The sequence below is a fragment of the Mus caroli genome, chromosome 4, assembly GCF_900094665.2.
Source record: "Mus caroli chromosome 4, CAROLI_EIJ_v1.1, whole genome shotgun sequence".
Lineage (NCBI taxonomy): Eukaryota > Metazoa > Chordata > Mammalia > Rodentia > Muridae > Mus > Mus caroli.
The window spans coordinates 56857042-56875061 of NC_034573.1; positions in this window are offsets into that span (position 1 = coordinate 56857042).

The window sequence follows — 18020 nt, forward strand, 5'->3', positions numbered from 1 at the left end:
CTCTCTCTCTCTCTCTCTGTGTGTGTGTGTGTGTGTGTGTGTGTGCACATGTTTATGGAGGACTTATGTTGGCAATAGGCATCTTCCTCAATTGCTCTCCACCCAATGTCTCCAGACATGGTTTCTCACTGAACCCAGAACTCACTGGTCGTCTAGACTGGATCCTCCTGTCTCTGCCTCCTGGCATTGGAAGTCCGCATGCCTCCTTTCTCCAGCCCCTTTGTTCTTGAGATAGGGTCTTTCTATGCAATCCAGGCTGGTCTTGAACTGTTGGTCTTCCTGCCTTAGCCTCCCAAATGCTTCCATTACAGGCTGTCCCCTCCTCCACATCCTGGCCATCCTCTTCCTCCTCTTCCTCCTCCTCCTCCTCCTCCTCTCCTTCTTTAATCAAGAGACATGACAGCTGCTGTTCTGAAGGGCAAGCAGCAAGGTATGGTGTCATCAGGTAGCAGACACTGAGTTAGCTGAGAAGCTCCAAAGCCCCTGCTTTATCAGCCTGCTTGCTCATTGGAAAGTGTTCTCTCAGGGCTCTTAGAGGCTGAGTAGCTAGCTGTCTGTAATCAGAGGTCTCTTTCTTGGTCCCCGGGCCCAAGCTATTAAGCCTGCAGAGGAGACTGTTATAGGAACTTGCCATCAGCCATAACACTTGCCTTCACTGCAGAGGGCAGAAGAAAGTTCCAGTCACTAAGGACCATAGCCCCAGGGTGTAAAATGACACTCTCCCCAAGGAACAGCACCTGGGAAGGTTCACTTGAAGGCCTTGAGACAGAATGGGTGAACAGGTCACATCCTCAGTAGATGTGGGTCAGGCCACTAGTAGGTCAGTATATGTGTACCTGAAAAATATTAACTGTGTGACTCATGAACCTGGGAAGTCTGGGCTTCCTGTCTTCTAGGGAGGAGTTCCTATCCTTCACTGTCTCCATGGTGATCATAACTGCATCAGGAGGCATGATACTACAAGGACCCAGCATCTCCTTTGGACAATGGTGAGGATCCTAGGCATGGAACAGAAGACTGCTGTCACGTAGGGTAGAGAGTTCTCATTACTCCCTCCCCTGCATAGCCCAAGGGGACGTGGGGAACATCCATGGATAGAAAAACCATGTCCTGCCATTGTCACCTGTGAGCTGAGGTTGTGTTCTCTTAATGCACTTATGTTTGTAAGTATCAAGCGGAGGTTCAGAGAGAGTGACGGAGTTGCCCCGTATCCTCCAGCCGTGCTGGACCTGGGACCTGAATCCCAGATCATCCCCACTGTCAAGTTCATTTCCCCTCTTCTGCTTTCTCTGTGTGCTTTGCTCTCTTCCCCAGTGAGGCAAGACCCCATGTGCCATGTTCCATCTGGATCAAGACTCCCATACTCCAAGGGAAATTTTGAGGTGAGAAAAAGATGTTGCAAGGTCATGGGGCAAAAGATTATGGGGTGAGGAGAAAGAAGAGGCTGCTTTCCTCTCTCATTCTCTTTGGACATCCTTCATCCTCCAGCAGAGGACAGTTCCCTTGCATTCTGAGACAACTGCTCATCCCTGGGTTTTCTCTGTCACAACCTTATTTGCTTCCTTGGACTAGATCTGTTTGCATTTGGAATCCCAGTGTCCAGCTCAGGGACTGGTACACAGTAGGCAAATGCGTGTGTTACCTATGGCTGCATCATGGCTGTGGAGGAGGATGGACTGGGCTGAGATCTGTGGCCAGTGTTTTCCCTGCAGCTCCTACACTAAACTTCATCCTAGTTTGCTTTCTATTGCAGTGATAGAGATCGTGGCCGACAGCATCCTGGGGAGGAATGGGCTGACTGGGTTTATAGATTCCAGTCCGCAGTCAATCATTAAGGGATGTCAGGACAGGAACTCAAGCAAAAGCAGAGGCAGGAGCCACAGAGGAAAGCTACCCACTGACTGGCTCAGCTTGCTTTCTTAGACCACCTGCCCAGGGGTCTTAGACCACCTGCCCAGGGGTGGCACCACCTACAGGGATCTAGGCTTTCCCACATCAATCACAGACAAAGAAAATGCCTCCACAGACTTGCCCGCAGGCCAATCTAATGGAGACAGTGCCTCATCTTCCTTCTCCCCAGATGACACTAATTTGTGTCAAGTTGACAACAAAACCAAACAACCCCCTCCCAATCACCCGCCACACACAAATAAAACACTCCAAATTAACAAGCACAGCACAGCACCCCCAGGGTACCCTCACTATTAGAATGAAGTTCACAGGGCTGGCTGAGAACCGGCTAACCTAGTGGCCACAGCTGGGTAGTCACGCTGTCCTGCTAGTGGGGCTAGGCCACCCTGACCTTCCTTCACTGCCCTTCTGTACTGAAATAGACTTCCAGATGGCCCCCTAGAGAAATGGCTGCTAGAGTCTCAGACCACGCAGCCCAGCCTATGGGGTTTGAGCCCTAGGAATTGAGGAACTGAGGCTGGTAGGTGGGGCTGGCAGAGCAGGCCACATTCCTACTTCTCTTCCAGTTTTCCTCTACTTGCTCAGTGCCCATGGGACTTCCAATTCACCCTGTGTAGGAATCCCCCCAAACCTCTCACTGGCTACAGGGGGAGCTGTTGAGTAAGAGTAGCAGGGACTGCCTTTATTTTTGCCCATGAGAGGAATAATAGCAGCACCTACTGTGTTCTGGAATGCAACAGTGCATAAGGCATTGGGCATAGGTTGGCTTGTCATTCTCATGATGTGATCTGACAAATCCCCACCGCAGCCAGGATTCAGGAGGGCTGTGCCTAGGTTATACTAGTAGGAAGCAGTCAAGTAAATTTGAGTGACTTTCTTGCCTCCGGACTCCCACTTGCAGCCAAGGGTAGGCCACACCTCTGGGTTCCTGTCTTCTGTGTCTATTCCTGGGTCTTTTTTCACACCTCCTCACCCCCTATGAGGGCCCTGGTTCATAGGGTCAAGGAAGCAGGTGGCCTGTGGGGGTCTAGGCTGAGAGGAAACACGGCTTCAGGAGAACTAGGCAAAAACCACATGGGAGGACCCAGTGCCCCCCACCCCAGGCCTCTGTCTCCTTGGTAACTGGCACCCTGCAGCCCCCTCCAGGCCCCTGCGAGCCTTCAAGGCTGTGGGCCAAGGCCTTGGCAGATGGCTGACAGGATGCTGATTGGAAGCAGATGTGTGGGCGTGTCTGGCTGTGGGCCCAGAGGAGCTCCACATCTGGAGCCCTGGGGCTTGGAGTGGGGGGGATGCTCAGATGGTGAGAGGGACTTAGGGTGGGTGGGACTCAGACTCACTCCCTCACTCAGACCACAGTGTTTTAGTGCACTTGGCCCCAGAAAGAAGAAATAACTTCAATTTTCTCTGTGTACTCTGAAACTGGTTCTAAGCCAACAGTGGTTAGAGATCAACATCTGGTCTCTTCTACATTTTTTCACATGGGGAAACTGAGGCCCAGGGAGGAGCTAGGATGAGGACATGCTATGGAAAGTGGGGTGACTCAACCTGACATGGCTGCAGCCATCTTGGTGATACTCACCATTTTCCCTGCCTGCTGACCCTGGACCTCATCTCAGGCTCTAGGGTTCAGGACAAGTTGCTGTGACAGGCAGGTGAGCCGGGAGATGCCTGGGCTGTTTCTCAGCTGAGGTTCACTTGTTCATGGCTTTAGTTTTAGAGAGTGCTGAGGGACATCCCGCTTGGCTGCTGTTCATTTCTGCTCAGCCTTTTCTGGAAACTTCTTTGTCCCACTAGTGTGTCCCCAGGATCCTTTAGTTTTGCTATTGCCTACGACACTTTTCTGTTCTGAGTGCTGCACAGACTGCACGTCATGTATTCATGGGTCTGCTCTCTCTCTCTCTCTGTGTGTGTGTGTGTGTGTGTCCGGGCACACATGTGTGTGCACACACATGTATATGCTTATGCTTGCCTATAGAGGCCAGAGGTCAACAATGAGTGTCTTCTTTAATTTCTCTTCACATTATTTTTTGAGACAAAGTCCCTCGAAGGATCTAGAGTTCGCTGATTGGCTAGACTAGCTGGCCCGCTAGCCCAGGATCCTCCTGTCTTTCCCCTCCTCCCTTACTGGGACTCCAAGTATGCACCTCCAAGTATGCTCAGCTCCGCCTGTCTGCATTGATGTATTTTGCTGAGCCGTCTCCTCTGCATGTCTTCTCCACCCGTCTGTTTCATGACAGCATGTGAAGCCAGCCCTCCAGTCAGGAAGAAGGATTCTCTCTCGAATGGCTAAGAGAGAAGTGAACTCTGAAGGATGCACAGAATCTGTGCAGCCCTGCTATTAACACTGCAGAGTTTCCCGACTCTTCAGTGCTTATCTCCTCCTTGGGAGACCCTCTGCTCCCTGCCAAGCCACAGGGGGATTGTGGGCATGGCCTCCAACCCTGGGCCCTCAACCACATTCTTGGGAGAGCTGGAGGGAGAGGCCGGGGCCAAAGCCTTGCGGTTTGCCTCTGTTTCCTGTTAGAAGAGCTACTGAGGCTTAATGTCACCGTTCATACCTCATCAGAGATCCAGAGATGACAGTCTATCAGCCTCTGTCTGGATGCCTCCCGGAGGGGACACTCATCACCTCATACACATGACCTGCCTGCCCCAGTCAGTGCTTATGCTGAGAGCACACTTGCATCCAGGTAGGGCCCTGACTCCTGGTCAAGGTCCCTCCACATCTCAGGCTCTGCCAGGCTGTTCTTCAGCTTCAGGAGTGGAGTGAACCCCAGAACTGCTCCTTCCACCAACCTGCTCCCTGAGGCCAAAGCTCAAGAGTTCTGCCTCCAGAGACTGTGAAGTACTGGTAGCAGGCAGCCCCTCCTCTTTGACTCTGGCCAAGCCACACGGGCTCCTGGTGCCTGTGAACTCCACAGTTCTGGGCCATTCTGCTGAAGGTTATCTCTCTTCTCACTGGGAATGGGAAGACATCTCTGGTTCAGACTGGAAGTCAGCAACCAGAAATAAGGAAAGCTTCTTTCCAAAACTGGGTGCGTATCTCAGATGACACTTTTGTGTCTCTGGGGCTCAGTTTTGTCATCTTCAGAATGGGTGACGATTCCTGCTCAGCACCTGCGGGCTGGTATAAAATTCAATGGCAGCTCTGAAAGTGAACGCCTTGCGGGTAAGTGCAGGAGACAAAGGTAAAGATAGCTTAGCAACAGCATCTCATGCAGAAGAGGCCCCAGCAGAACGGAGGCCCCCATAATCCTATACACAGGAACTCCTCTCCACACATCAAGCCTCAGGTCAGGTCTCTGTCTGCCCTACTGCCCTAGAAGACTCCAGGCAGATGTGCCCATAATCTTAAGGTGCCTGTGTCAAAAACATCACAGACCACAGTGTCCTAAGACAATTTCAGGGAAGGATGAGGTTTTTGGAACAATAGGGCAGTGTGGTGGTGAGTTTTAGAATCACCTGGGAAGGGAGTCTCAGTGAGGGATTGTCTAGATCATGGGATGGCCTGTAAACATGTCTGTGGGGATTGTCTTCATTGCTAACCGAGGTGGGAAGACCCAGCCCACTGTGGGTGAAACCATTCCCTAGGTGTGTGTGTGTGTGGGGGGGGAATCTTGTACTATCTAAGTGTAGAGCGTGTGGAGAGTGAGCACAGGCATGCGCACACTTATTCCCCGTCTGTTCTTGGATGTGATGTCACTGGCTTCCTTACGTCTTTGCTGACTTTCCCACTGTGATGAACTATAACCTGGAACAGTGAGCCAAGGCAAACCCTTTGCCCCCACATGCTGCTTCTGACAGGATGTCTTACCACAGCAACAAAAATGAGACACAGCCACTCAAAAATTACTTTTAAAACCTACTATAAGACAGAAGGACAAACTGTCATAGGTTTTGAATAAAACAACAACAACAACAACAACAACAACAAAACCAAACCAAACCATGGCTCTGAGACTTCCAGCCAGTGACCGGCTGTATTCTCCTCCCTCTCTGTCCCAGGCCGACTTCCTGCTGTCTGTGTTCTCCTGTGTTGTTCAGGGACTGAGGGAAGCAGCGGTGTGGCCCTGTGGTGGACAACCCAACCCAACCAACCAAACTCCCTCCCGGTGAAGCCCAGGTCTTCTGCATCAAACCACGCCCTTCTCATTCACAAAACCGGGTCCAAGCTCACTGTGCTGCCCCAGACATGGCCACTGTCGGGGTCAGTCTCACGGTCCTCACCTTCTCACACAGGCTAGTATTAGAATCTACTTTTCTGAAGAACTTGGAGCCTGTTTGGCCCACACTCTCAGGCAGCAAAGCTCACACTGAGTAGGGTTAGGGAGTTTTCAAGTTAGCCCTGAGCAGGCAGCCACAGATACACGGCCCCTGGGAGGCCTAGCTGCTTAGTTTCTTGAGTTTTCATCAGTCTCCCAGATAGATTCTGAGACCAGACTTGGGTCCCACAGGCAGTGAGTGATGGATCAGGGATGACAACACCCTCGTCTACTTGTGGTGACCATCATGATTTGGAAGTCCGTGGGCCACCTAAGATAATCTTCTGGGGACATACCCAACAAAGCAGATCTCTCCCTGTTCTGCCTGGTGAGTTCTAACATTAAGCTTTGTAGCTTGCTATATCCAGGAAGAGTCCTGACTGCAAGAACTACAGGGAGGCCAGTGTTGGTGAATAGGCTATTCACTATCTTGAAAATAACACCAGGAACTTCTCACTCACTACAAAGGCAATGCACCCTGGGTCTGGGGAGTTTGGACAGTCAGCGTCTTCCCATGCTTCAGCCTGGGCCTTGCTGCTGGAAGGCCAGGCTGACCACCTATGCTGCCTGGCTTCCTTAGGGTTTTATTACTGGGATCAGAAACCAATGACCAAGGCATTGCTGTCCTTATAAGGATAGCATTTAATTGGGGCTGGCTTACAGGTTCAGAGGTTCAGTCCATTATCATCAAGGTGGGAGCATGGCAGCATCCAGGCAGGCATGGTGCAGGAGGAGCTGAGAGTTCTACATCTTCATCTGAAGGCTGCTAGCAGAAGACTGTCTTACAGGCAGCTAGGAGGAGGAGGGTCTTAAAGCCCATGCCCACAGTGACACCTACTCCAACAAGGCTATACCTTCTAATAGTGCCACTCCCTGGGCTGAGCATATACAAACCATCACACTGCTCTTGCTGGAAATGTGGGCTTGATAACGACTTCTGTAGGCTGCCTGCCTGAAGGAATTTGATTCCCCCCAGGAACGGAGCTAAGGAGGTACAACAGAAAGGATGCCCGATCAGACCCTACGTTGGGAGAAAGTGGGCTGGCACAAGGTCCATGAGGTGGCAGGCGGGGGACATGAACGTGGATCTTCTGTGGAACAACACTGCCAGAAGGATGCTGGTTTTCTTTGCTGCTCAGTCGTGAGGGGTTGAGCAGAATATCCCTGCTCCTGGGATACGTGAGCTTGAGGGTCTGGGCTGAGGATTCAGTCGATTGTGATGGAGAAGACCAGTCACACTGCATCCACACTGGAAGAGAGTGATGGCTGCAGGAGCTCAACTTGCTTGCTTCTCTTTATCCAGTCTAGCACCCAAGCCCAAGGAATGGTGCTGCCCACCTGTCACTTAACCTGAGATGATCTGGCACAGTTCTGCTCAGGGTCTGGGCTGAGGATTCAGTCCATTGTGATGGAGAAGACCAGTCACACTGCATCCACACGGGAAGAGAGTGATGGCTGCAGGAGCTTGGCTTGCTTGCTTCTCTTTATCCAGTCCAGCACCCAAGCCAAGGAATGGTGCTGCCCACCTGTCACTTAACCTGAGATGATCTGGCACAGTTCTGCTCAGGGGCTAACCTAATTTACATCCTTCCTCGTGGAGGGTTCTGGGTTCAGGAGGCTTGCCTCCTGGGTGTCTAGATTCTGTCAAGTTGGCAATCAACATTTACTCTATGGTAGAAAAAAAAGTTTTCATCAGCCTCCTCCCCACCCCCATCTCCAAGTCTTGGTTATTGTGATACCCTCTCCCTACCCCATGCCTGCAACAGAACTGTGGCCCTCATACCCTGCCCATGCCTTGGCTTACTGCCTCTGCCTGGACTCTTCTCTGTATCGGGCAGTGACTAATATCTTTCATCGAATTTTGCCATCCAGAAAACAGATTTGTAGGCTAGGTAATAACATTTAGAAAGTGTGTTGACTCAGCCAAGTTGGCTTAAACCGTTTTATGCCTCAGCTTCCTTGTCTGTAAAGTGGGAAGAACTGTCCTGGGGATTAAATGTAATGGAGGAAATCTGGGTGGAAACTAAGTGTTCAATAAACGATGACTGGGTGACTCGTTCCAGGCTTAGTCATTTTGGGACACTCAATGGTACAAGAGCCAAGCCCAACTGAAGCGTCTGCGGTATCCCTGAGCATGCCATGGCGGCCATCTCCTTCTCCCAGGTCTCCTCTGGTGCATGAATGATCATGCCAAGCAACTACCAAGAACCTGGGCGTGGCATGGCCGCTCACCTTGCTGTGCTGCCAGGTGTGGATCTATAACTTCAGGGGCTCAGTGCTTCATGTCCCCCTCCCCCACAGGGTAGCATGTCGGTTCTACCCAAGCTGTTAACAACCTTGTAGACATCGGGAGCTAGCGTGTTTCCTGTATTCACATAGGTAAAGCAGAGTTGCCCTGTTCCAGAGAGCGGCCTCCCTGGAGTGTTTGTTTATAAGAGGGTTAGTGCTTTCTAAGTGTCTCTGGCCTGCAGCCAATGGATGCCCTTCCCCGCTCATGAGCCTCAAAGGCTCCTGAAACACCATCTCTTTTCCCTAAAGAGAGATTCTTGCCAGCCTCATCTGTTCCAGGAGGCTCAGCCATTGATTTAGTCCAGACATTAAAATAAAAACATCTTATTGGACCCTATGCTGGGGAAGTTTGGTCAAGCTTTATCATAGCCAACATTCCTCTGCCTCCAGCCCCAGCTGCTGGGACATCTGAAAAGCAGCTTGTTGAAGAAGAAGCCAGGAATGAAGGACAGGGCCTGGCAGGAGCCAGAGAGCTGAGGCTGCAGCCCCTGCATTGCTTCTTGGGTGCTCTTGGGATGAGAAATTAACAGCTCTCCATTCCTCTGCCTCGGGGCTCTTGTATAAGCTGGGCTCTGTCATGTCCCTCTCTCCACCTGGTGGCTCTTGTTCAGCCATGACACCTCAGTCTAAACACAGAATCACCATGTTCAATGCACTTATTGTCGGATGGTTATGAGCACTGTAAGAAAATTTGACTGGCTTGGTGAAAAAAACAACAAAACAAAACAACAACAAAACAGTGGATGGCCTGGGTAAATCTGCCCTGTACAGACTCCAACTCCCTGGTTCTGGCAGAGACTGGTTTTAAAGGTGTCCAGCCTGCTGCTTCCAGGAGCTTCAGTTGCCCCCTCTCTTCTGAATCCTTGGCAGCATTAAACAGTCCTGACTTGGCCCTGTGCTGCCCTCTAGTGTCCAGTTCTGAAATAACATGTGGTGGAGTTGCCTTCCAATCTGGAAGGATGGTCCCAGTTTTGACAAATAAAGAAGGTTTAAATTTGCTAATTTACCTTGGAGAATAATTAGCAAGTACCATGATTTGGTCGCATTCTGCAAGGTTCTAGAACGTTCTAAGTAAAGAGAACCCACAGGGCTAGCATTCAGGGTGTTCTGAGGGGAAAAAAGGTTGGTCAGTGAGTGCGCACACACAATTATAGGATGTCAGGGCCACACCAGCCAGTGCTTTGGTGGGTCAGTTATTATTAACTTGCCTCTCTGTGGTCCTAGATATGTGGCCTGTCTTGGACCCAATGGTGACAATCATGGCTAACGACTCTGTAAGACCTAACTTGGAGGCAGGCACTGTTTCTTATCCTCAAGACAAGGTCAAGACAAACTCGGGGGTGGGGGGTGGGGGTGGGGAGGGGCTCATGCCTCTGACCTCACTCAGCAGCAAGGCCTGTCTTTGGAGGACCGTAAATTTGGACTCCCACAGTTTGTAGGCATGACACCCACAAACCCTCTCTTCTCCCACCCTGGCAGGATGGCTCAAAAGAGCCGTTTGTGCTGGTTTCTTTTCCCGTTGTGGTGAGGGAACCCTGATGAAAGCAACCCCAAGGGGAAAGGATCACAGCTCGAGGGCAGAGTCAAGAGAGCGGGAGTTTGAAGCTACTGGGCAAATCTCATCCAGGGTCAGGGACAGAGCAGGAAGCCCCGCTCAGCTCCCTTTCTGGGTGTGTCCTCCATGGCCCCACTCAGGGAATGGCACCCCACACAGCAGGTGGGTCGTCCCAAGTCAGCAGCACACAGAGAGGCCGCCTCCAGGTGATTCTAGATTCTACCAAGTTGAAAGCCACAACTCACCCGACCTATCATTCCGGCCGGAGTCCTCTTTCTAAACTATCCAAGAGGCTTGGGTTAGGGAGAACGAGGGGGAAGACATTGTGGAAGGCCCCTGCCCTCAGAAACCCTGAAGGGCTCCCTGTGGCAATATCAACCTTGAAGAGACTGTGAGGCTGTGGGCTGTGTGGGGAGGGCAGTTTTCAGAGGAGGTAAGGATGAAGTGGGCGCAGAAGGCTGAGCAGGACTCAGGTGCAGCTTGGTGGCTCTCTGACTCTGAATCTCCCAGCCGTGCCCCTCCCCCCACTCTCTTCTCTCCTTGATTCTCGACTTGACAGTCATATCACAGCCGGCAAGGGTGCCTCTGCCTCCACTCACCTTCCTCCTACTCCTGCTCAAAGGTCACCAGAAGTCCCCTATCACTGTACAAAACAGACAGCAAACTCAGTCCTCTGCACACCCAGCTTCTCCCCTGCCCATGCCCTTGTGTGTGGCTCGGTACATGTTGGTCGGGACTCAGCACTCAAGATCAAGGTCTTAAGAGCATGGCAGGGACTGGCTGAACAGCTACTAGACCGGATCCTACCCATTCTTGAGTGGCTGCTCCTGAGACAGATCTCAAGAAGGCAGAGAGGCAGGGCAGAGTTCACACATACCTGTATATTTAACTATAGGAACCCATGTGCACATACACCTATAAACACGTGCAGGGACACACAGACACTCATATGCATAATACCCTTGTGTGTACACACCTAAAGACATGCATGAAGTGCACCCAAGCAAATGATACACAGTCATCCATCTGTGACTCCCCTCACGTGCATATATGTATGCTTACTTTTGAGGCATACAGTATAACCTGACCTTAAGCTTGCTATAGACTCAAGGATAACCATGAGCTTCCGGTTCTCCTGATTTCACCTCCTGGGGGCTCAGATTAAGGCATGCACCACCACACTTGGTTTGTGTAGCTCTGAGGGTGGAACCCAGGGCCTTGCGCATGCTAGGCAAGCACACTACAAACTGAGCTATAGTTTAAGCCTGCGTATATGTGTACCTCTTTATTTATTTATTTATTTGTTTGTTTGTTTGTTTGTTTGTTTTTTGAGACAGGGTTTCTCTGTGTAGCCCTGGCTGTCCTGGAACTCACTTTGTAGACCAGGCTGGCCTTGAACTCAGAAATCCGCCTGCTTCTGCCTTCCAAGCGCTGGGATTAAAGGTGTGTGTCACCACGCCTGGCATATACTTCTAATGCCTGACTCCCAACCCCTCCACTTGTTTGGGGATGACCTAATTGCTCAGGGCCTGGTGCAGAGCTTGGCTGGGCTACGGCTATGGACAGCCAGGCCTTCCCAGAATGCCTATGAAGGTAGGTCTGTGTAGGGGACGCCACTGGGCCTCTGCTGACACCTTGTGGAGATGCTCCAGAAGGCACTCGTCTGCAATAGAGTAGATTGCAGGCTCTCAGTTTCTGTCATGGGGCTACTGGGAATATTTAGCATTCCTGAAGCTACACAGTCCCGGGACAGGTCACATTGGGGTTTTGTCAAATGCCATGGGTGTTCAATGGGCCTGGAGCAAGGTCCGTATTTCTACCACCTACAAACCCTTACCTTCCTCTGTTTTATTCTCTGTTGCCCAGTGAGCTGACTACTCATCTGGGTGTCTGGAAATTCCCGGCCTCTGGTCTAGATGTGTGCTGAGAATGTAGAGATGGGTACAGGTGTGTGTGTGTGGGAGGCAGAGCAAAGGGGGACGGACTCCTTGTCCCAGGAAACCCTTCCGGCTGAGAACCTTGTAATCTGGGGAGGAAACATTTGGAGGATTAAGTGACACCAAGGGCATCTAGGGCTCAGTGCACAGGTGCAGATGGTGCCTTAGGTCTTGTGTGTGTGGTAACAACTGAGGATACTGCCAACTCAATGGTCTAGCCAGGCCTGAGGGGTACGGCCTTCGAGGAGGGAGGAAGAGAAAAATGTTAGGCGCTACTCAGGGTTATTTTCCATAAAGTGTAGGACCATGAAAGGCAGCCTGATTCCTGGTTGAGGTAAAGTTAGCAACCCCGATAACCCTGAGGGTAGGCAGGTGTTTTGCCTGCTTCCTGGACACTAAGCTCCGGACACTAGGCTGCAGCCCTCCATAGATTTGTGCCTTTCAGTTACCTAAGGGCAACGCTCCAAGCCCCACCACAGGTAGAGGACGTGACCTGTGGTCATGTAGCCTCAAGACAGATCTCCATTTTAATGATGTACCTAAAGGCCTGGAGACTTAGCCAATAAGCTTTCCTTCCCAGGCACTCCTCCCTGCAAAAGGTGTTTAACCTCAGGCCCACTCTGAGAAGGAGGTATGGTTTTACACATCCACTTTCCACCATGACAATACATGTCTTAAAACCATGGACTCTTTTTTCATTGGGATCCACCATGGAGAGCAATGGAACAACCCTTTGTCTAAAGAGCTGGCTACCTAATCTCCCACAGAAGTCTTCTCAGTGTTCCTAGCCATGACTTCCACCAAGCCAAGCCACCCAACGAACAAACTAAATACTCTCCTCCCAGCAGGGCCCAGCCAGAGCTCTCCCCTCTTTTCCCCTTCAACCCCAGCTGATGCCCAAGATCCTGAGAACCAGGCAACCCTGGCCTCCCTGCAGGCCTGGGGACCCCTGAGCCAGCTCCAGCTGTCCTCATGACCTCAGATTGTGCTCCCCCACCCCCCAGAGCAGTGTCCCCCAGCTTCCCATAGCCTGACACCCGCCAGGCGTTGGTGTGGGGTACATGCAATCAAAACTTCCTGCATCCTACCTCCCTGAGTGGCCCGAGCACTGTGGCAGAGCAGACGCTGGTCACCACAAAACCTACCGTCCACCTGGTGTGCCAAGATCCTATTAGCAGGGTGTGCTGGCTAATGTTGAGTGTCACCTTTATTGGTTAAGAGATGTTCAGAAGCATCTAGTAAACTATAACACTGGGGTATCTCAGAGCATTTCTAGAGATGATTAGACCATGAAGACTCTGACTAGATCAATGGATCAGCCTGCTCATGGCTTCATTATAGGATAGCATTATTGGGGGAAGGGAAGAGCAGGCTGAGGCCTTAGGCAGCAGTTGTCATGGGTGTCCTTGGGGCTGTCTCTTGCCTTGGATCCTTTCCTGGATTCCCTCTTCTCTGCTTCCTGGCAGCCATGATGTGAGTTGTCCTGTCCTCCATGGGGAGAGGTTCTGAACCCCCTGAAACCATGAGCACAAACAAGTCCTCCTTTAATTACTTTCTGTCAGTATTTGGTCACAGAGCCGAGAAAAGTAACTAAGACAGTGCAGCTCTTTGCATTAAATATGAAACATTACTTTTGTTACATAAATGTAACATTGAAATCACGAGTCAGGAAAGGCTCTAAGTTTACCTACCAGATAGTATCTTCCCCCTGCCCCCACCTCCCCACACACTGTGCCCTGGTTTCCCTTCCTAGCTTCAACCTGTCATCTTCTGGTGGTTCCCTGTCCCCTGTGCTTTGCAGAGGGTGTCTGTGAGGGCCTGGGGTGGGTATCCTTGGGATCTTTGCCTACTTCTCTGCAGTCCCCCTTCCTAGGTGGTACCATTACTGCCTTCTTGACACTGAAGCCTTACTTTTCTGACTTGTCCTTGGCCAAGGCCTAGTATGACTCAATCCAGGGCTGATGGCTACTTACTCCCCCAGCCCCGAGGCTGGAGACTGAGCCCATGTCTATGGACGCTCGTCAAAGCCCACTGCTTATTGAGTTGTTTGTACTCTGTTCTGTGATTCCTTCATGGCCAGATGCTCAGGGTTCTAAGCTTAGTAAAGAGCGACTTTGTGTAACTCTGGGCTGATGGACAATAACCAGGATGCTATGGTTGGCACAGGCCCTGGATGGGGAGCAGAGGGTGGCAGCATCTTCCCACATTTTTCGTTCCATGTGAACTATGTGAAAGGAACCCACAGAGTCCAAACTGAATCTTGTGGCTCCCTTCCTGAAGCCCATGTGCTGACTCTCCTCTGTCCTCACATGGCCTCCCTATCGAGCCACGCTCTCTCCTCCAGCCCTTGAACTTTATGTGGCTTCCTGAGCCCCAGCAGTCACCACTGACCTCTGTGCCTTTGCCCCAGTTGCTCTTTGGGTGACAGTGGCTTTTCATTCCTCACCTGGAAGAGACTAATGATACAGGGCTTAGGTGCACAGCTTCTTCGAACCCTCTCTGATGTCCTCTAACCAGATGAAGGTCCCCATCTTCTACCATGTTAATTTACCTACTCATTGCTACATGTTTCACCAACCCCACTTTCTTTAAGGCCCCGGGTGCCTTCTTGACACTCCTTTGTGTGAAGTGACTTCATGGCTCAGCAGGAGGCATGCAGTCTATGCCATTGTCATCAACACTAAGTCTCATTCTGGTGATGGGGGTGATGCATGTGGGTGATACATGGGAAGCTCAGACCTGACCATGTGACTTAGTACAAGGCTGGGGGAGCCTCCTAGACCGTGCCTGCCTAGCATAAATGAAACCCAGGGTTTGAGTCTCATTGAGGCATAAAACCTGCAGGACGAGACACTTGCCTGTAGTCCCAGCACTTGAGGGGTGGAGGCAGGAAATTCAAGGTCACCCTTGACTACATAGTGAGTTTGAGGCCAGCCCAGAATACCTGTGGTTCTCTGTAGAACCCATCCTTCTAAAGACAGACACCTACACCCCTCTGCTCATGGGAACTAGACGTAAAAGTAACCACTGACTCCGGTCCCCAAAATGTACCTGGTCAGGGGGGAGGCAGCTGAGGGATGGAGGAGAAGAGGAGGGAAGGTGGGCAGGAATGAGAAGTGCCAGCTTAACAATAAAACAAAACTGTTCTCAGCCAGCCTCCTCTGGCGGCCCCCAAGTTGATGTGGAAGCCACCAAATGTGTGTATTTGTGGAGTCGTAAGTAGGTCAGATATTTCTGTCTCTAATTATTACTTGTAGAAAAGATATGTCAGGAGCTTGCCGCAGGGGGAGAGTATTGGAGCAGCATCGATCTTCAGAACCCCAGGCCCCCTTTGTCCTCGAAGGCCTTGTGCAGAGTAATAAAAGAACCAGGGGATGTCCCAAATCTACGTCCAAAGGGTGTGGGGAGGCAGTTTGGGAAAAGTCTAGAAGGAAATAAGAAAATGTCCTAGCCCTACAGAGACCTATACCTTGTCTGCCTCAGCTTCTCACTGGTTTCTGTCTTTAGTCTGTGTGCAAAATTTTGCCTCATGAGCTTCTCGATGGGGAAGGACAATCTTTTGGAGACCAGTGGATTCTCTGGTGACGTAGGAATAGGGGCCATTTCCTATGGAAAGTAAACACCCACCAAGAATTGGCTGAAAGCGAGAGAGACATTGCTGGCATTAATATCAGGCAGCTGGTGAGATGGCTCAGAGGACACAGATGCTTGCTGCCCGCCAAGGCTGGCCACCTGAGATTGATTTCTTTGTCCCACATGGGTGGAAGGAGAGGTCCCGTGCCCCAAACGTGTCCTCTGACCTCTACATATTCACTATGGCATGTGAGCACCAGCTCCAGACTAACACATGTACACAACAAATTCATAGAATGTAAAGTAGATCAGGCGGGAAATTCGGCTGTTCGTGGGTCAGACTCACTCAATACCTACATGCTCACTGAGTACTAAAAGTGTGCTGGATTTTGTGCCAAGCAGATTGGACAGCCGGACCCACAAGACTTGGCTCATCATCTCCCCATCCCTCCCTCCCTCCCTCCCTCCCTCCCTCCCTTGGTAGAGAGAGCTTAGCATGCATGAGGTCCCGGGTTTGATCCCCAGTACCTCATAAACCTGGCTGGTGGTACTCATCTGTCATCCCAGAACTTGATGGTAGAGACAGGGTTATCCTTGGTTATATAGCAAGTTCAAGGCCAGCCAGAACGAGGCCCTGGCTCATAAAGCAAACAGAATCCAGGCCAGCCTCCAAGCCAGCCAGCTTTATAACCACAAGTCAGCCCCTACAGCTGTCCCGAGCAAGCAGCTAAGACACAAACACATCCCCTCTCCTCTTAGGACAAGGCGCCCCTCTAATTAGTTTTCTTGCACAGGCTCTGAGACTTGTCAATGCTTTATGCAAAGTTATGCAGAATATGTAAATCAGCAGAGGCTCTGCTTGTCTCCTCACCCGGGGCCACAGTGTGTCTCTGATGTGAGGAGGAAAGCTTCCGGGTGGGTCGTCTGGTCCTATCTACAGTGTCACTTGCTTGAAAGTCCCCTGTAAGAACTGTGCCCCCCCCCCCCCCGAGCTGAAACTCGAAGGCTCCTGGGAAATGGAGAGGGCTGACTGGATCTGTTTGTTTGGAAGCTCTTGGCTTTGATTTTCAAGAAAATGAACCTTGGTTTTCCTCACTCCAAGGGAAAGCAGGTGAGCATGGTTCCTGCAACAACCATGGTGTTTAGAATCCTGCATGGAGGCTTCTGCAAAGTTACTACTCTCTCAGTTTCTCCACTGCTGCTTCTGTGGGTTTCCCTGTTGCTTTTTGAGCTCACCAATGTTGCCAAGGCTGCCTTGGAGCTCATAAGCACAGGCAGCCTAGCCACTGTCCCTGTAGCTGGGACTTCGTCTGCATGCCACCAAACTGAACTGGCTCTTTCAGTGACCTCTGTTCTCACCCATCTCCTGCCTTCATGGTCACACCCCCTACATTCCATGTTGCTTTTTTGGGGGGGACTTTTCTGGCCTTCTAGAACCTGCTGTGCCCTCCCCTGCCTTCCATGACCTGTACCTGGTATTCCTATAGCAGGTACGCCCTTTTCTCCCCTTTTCCTGCTTTGACCTCTCTTCATCTCTTGCTTCTTATCTTTCTGCAAGGGTCAGATCAATGTTCACCTGTGCCCACCACCCTCTCTTACCTCCCACTCTTACCACCCACTCTAACCACCCCCTTCCACCCCCACCCTATCCCCCACTCCTACTCTGGCCACCCACTCCAGGTCAGTTAAGGCTTCCTTCATCCTAGGCCTTGCTAACCTCAACTACCAGCTGGCTACTTACTTGCCTTGGGCAGGAGTAGTGAGGATGTCCCCAGGGACTGAAGCCTGTTTCTCCAAAGCCTGTGGCTCTGGACCCTCGTGGCTCAGCTGTCCCTAATTAACAGTGAAGAATGAACTCTGAGAATGAGTGTCCAGCTTCCATCAGAACTGCCCCCTCCCAGAGCAGCCGAGTTCCCCACCCCGTTTGTGACTTTAGACTATAAATAGGCACAAGGACACCATGCTCCTCACCCTCCCTAATATACATTTTAATTTTTAATAACTTGAGAAATCAGTGACTATACCTATGGGAAAATGATGAGGAGCCAGCCACATAAATTAATGGAAAGTGTGTGTTCACAGTATCTAACTGTATTAAGTGTGAATAATAATTAATTATAGATTCTGCACGCCGCCGTGGCCTAGAGAATTCTCGAAGCCGATGGGAAAGAATTTAAAAAGTCATCCATCACCCCTGTGCTCCACCCCAGGCCATAACATAACAAGCAATAGCCAAAGAATTTTCCATAATTTATGAAAACCAGTATCTTGCAGGAAAAAGAGCCTGTATTAAGGAGCGTAATTGCTTGGGAAAAGGAGCTATAGCCAAAGTGTGGCTTAAACTATTTGAGTTATCTGCTCACCTTCCTTTCTTCTCTCTCAACCATTCATCCACTCACCCACCCACCCACCCACCCACCCATCCATCCACCTGTCTGTCCATCCATCCATCTACCCATCTGTCCGTTCCTCTGTCCATCCATTCAATCACTC